The sequence below is a fragment of the Salvelinus sp. IW2-2015 genome, unplaced genomic scaffold (assembly GCF_002910315.2).
Source record: "Salvelinus sp. IW2-2015 unplaced genomic scaffold, ASM291031v2 Un_scaffold2565, whole genome shotgun sequence".
In the NCBI taxonomy this organism is placed as follows: Eukaryota; Metazoa; Chordata; class Actinopteri; order Salmoniformes; family Salmonidae; genus Salvelinus; species Salvelinus sp. IW2-2015.
In genome coordinates, this window is record NW_019943876.1 from 187,656 (window position 1) to 191,051 (window position 3,396).

General features: G+C 44.6%; 1 pseudogene; it reads left to right on the forward strand.

The window, feature by feature from the left end:
* Positions 1 to 3,396, forward strand: part of LOC112074298 (solute carrier organic anion transporter family member 2A1-like) — a 48,125-nt pseudogene that overhangs the window by 13,660 nt on the left and 31,069 nt on the right.

The window sequence follows — 3,396 nt, forward strand, 5'->3', positions numbered from 1 at the left end:
GAACTGAGCCTCAGAACCAGCTGGCTGACTGCTGTCCTGAGGCTCCATGGGGTTGGTTTGGGTTAGTGAACTGAGCCTCAGAACCAGCTGGCTGAGGGGACTCTTCTCTTGTTTCATCTCTTGACATTGTAGAGCTGTGTGAATAAATGTTTCAGGGCTGCTTGTTTTTAGATGGTTGTAAAATGTGATGTCTCTTTTATTCTGCTCTTCTTGTGTTATTTTGAGTTTTTCTTTGCACTTACAATACACTCTGCATGCAATTCTACATGCAGTATTTCAATTGGATGTTTGTCCCATTCATGAATCATCCTCAGTAAGGAATGGACACCATACTTTCCTGCCAAATATCGTTGTTTTTTTTGTGTGTTTTTTGGCAGATCCTAATTGGATTGTATATTTTAATGTTCCTTTTAAAGGCATAGAATGCTCTTCTTGCTTCGTCTCCCAGCTCGTTCACAGCCGTGCTAAAGCTGCACCTGTGTTGGTGATCATTTAGTCCTAGATACGTGCCATTTTTGGTCTGTTTTTAACAGAACTGTTTGTATTTGTGATCTTGATTTCAGGACCTCTTGGAATAACCTACAAAAAAAACCGGAATATAATGATAACTGTCAGAATCCAGGTTAAATAGTTTTGGACTTATCCAGCCCTCTCTCTCGCTGTCTCTGTCTCTCTCTCATTTGACTTCAGAGTCTATTGAGGCCGGGTGCTTCAGACTGTTCTAGAGCCATCTCTTTCTCCGTCTCTGCCGGCCTAGCTTGCTTTCTCACTGCCTGTCTGCCTGTCTCTCTCTCTCTCTCTCTCTCTAACTTTCCTCTCTCCCTCCAGTCACCAACGCTGAGCTGGCCCCTACAGACCCTCCCCTCTAACTTTCCTCTCTCCCTCCAGTCACCAACGCTGAGCTGGCCCCTACAGACCCTCCCTCTAACTTTCCTCTCTCCCTCCAGTCACCAACGCTGAGCTGGCCCCTACAGACCCTCCCCTCTAACCTTCCTCTCTCCCTCCAGTCACCAACGCTGAGCTGGCCCCTACAGACCCTCCCTCTAACCTTCCTCTCTCCCTCCAGTCACCAACGCTGAGCTGGCCCCTACAGACCCTCGCTGGGTGGGTGCGTGGTGGATGGGCCTCCTCGTCTCCTCTGCCAGCCTAGCCCTGACCTCCGCCCCATACTTCTTCTTTCCTCGCAGCATGCCGCTGGAAGACGAGGTAACACTCTGTCACTAAAGTTCGCATCCCAAAACGGCACCCTATTCCCTACACAGGGCCCCATATGGCTCTGATCAAAAGTAGTGCACTGTGTAGGGAAAAGAGTATAGTTTGGGATGCAGACATAGATGCTTTTATACACTGCTTATGCGTGTGTTATGAATGGGTCTTGGCTGTATTAGGACGTCTTTATGTAGGTAACCACCAAATAAGGTATTACTAAAATTCCCTTGTAAACAAAATTTCCAAAACTTCAAGGACAAAGCAGTGCTAGGTTAGTTTACTTAATTCTTCTTCTGAGAATAATAAATATCTTCCCCAGGGGAAGAATTTAGGTTGTAAGACCAGGGCCCAGACACTAATATATATTATGTATTGTGGTATTTCATTATTTTCAATGACGTGAATAGATAGAGCTTGAAAATATTGTATATTGTCTGGGAAAATAAGTATATTTTAATTCAGGTTATACTGACCTCTTCTGGCTTGGAGCCAGCAGTGTAGCTGATCATTTTAGCTGCCGTGTACTGTTTATTTAAGTTAACTAAGCTAGAATGTTATTGTGAGGGTGATAAAGCCAATATGACACCGATGTCGACGAAAATTCGCAGATAACTTGGAGGTACACAACACACTTCCTCGCCTTTTCGTCACGAGCCGTCCGTCCGTTACTGAGAACCACATACCGGATTTTGAACAGGGTCATTAACATTAGCATTAGCATTACCATTGGCATTTGCATTACCATTAGCATTAAAAAATAAAATGTATTGCCCCGACTTAGCTCAATATCTAGGCATCAGATAAGAAGTACAGCATCCATGAAGTGACCATTAGACTTGCTACCTAAGCTTGTAGGGACAATAGTTTTGATTAAATGTATAATTTATTTCTCTCACGTGCTCATTTCTGTCCATTTAAGATCCATTCAACGATGTGCTACCTTTTTGTAGCATTTCTGACAATGCTAACACATTTTCCGCCATATCTCAAAGTTCTAAAACAGGGTCAAAGCACTTAGGTTGCGCGGCAACAGCGCTAGTACCTAGCTAACACCAGTTGGATAAAGAGGCAAGCTACACAGAAACGAAGCCAGCTATATTTTGCTATGGAAGGTTTTTCACATGGCTGAAGTCATCTGTGTAAACTATTGGCCTTGACACTTGCGTGTAATCAGAGAACAAACACCTAAAGACAAAGACAAGCTAGAGAACGTCCTTTGGTGCTATTGCCAGTTAGCTAGCCAACTAACATTATCCATCAAAGTTAGCCAGTAAAGTTAGCTTGTTAACTACACGCTAGCAAGGCTGTGACATTAGCTGTATGGATAGATAGAGATACACCGGCACAACTCAATGTTGACAGTATTTATTCCACAGAGTACAGCTAGCTAGCTGAGTAAAGTTCATTGTTGAAACTGCCATGCTGCTAATGTATAATACAAGCAATGGGTATTGCTCATCTAACGTTACTCCATACACTCGTCAACCTGGCTTGCTTAGCAATGTGGCTAGCTAACGTTACAGCCCTTACCGTATGCATTGATTCAGTATGCTACCTCCTCTCAATGCAATTGTCTTCTTGTCATTATAATTCAAAATGTGCACGCAGACTGATGAACACAGTGTGTGTGCTTATTTTTATTAATAGGTGGCTCTAAATAGAGCATTGTTGAGTGGCAATGGACAGCGACTGGGGTGTGTACTAGCTAGCTACCTATCCCGCCTGCTGTGTACCAGAGTCCTAGTTAGTTAGCTACCTATCCCAGGGATAGGTAGCTAACTAACTAGGACTCTGGTACACAGCAGGCGGGATAGGTAGCTAACTAACTAGGACTCCGGTACACAGCAGGAGGGATAGGTAGCTACTAACTAGGACTCTGGTACACAGCAGGAGGGATAGGTAGCTAACTAACTAGGACTCCGGTACACAGCAGGAGGGATAGGTAGCTAACTAACTAGACTCTGGTACACAGCAGGAGGGATAGGTAGCTAACTAACTAGGACTCTGGTACACAGCGGGGGATAGGTAGCTAACTAGGACTCCGGTAACACAGGCAGGAGGGATAGGTAGCTAACGACTAGGACTCCGGTAACACGCAGGAGGGATAGGTAGCTAACTAATAGGACTCCGGTACACAGCAGGAGGGATAGGTAGCTAACTAACTAGGACTCTGGTACACAGCTAGGC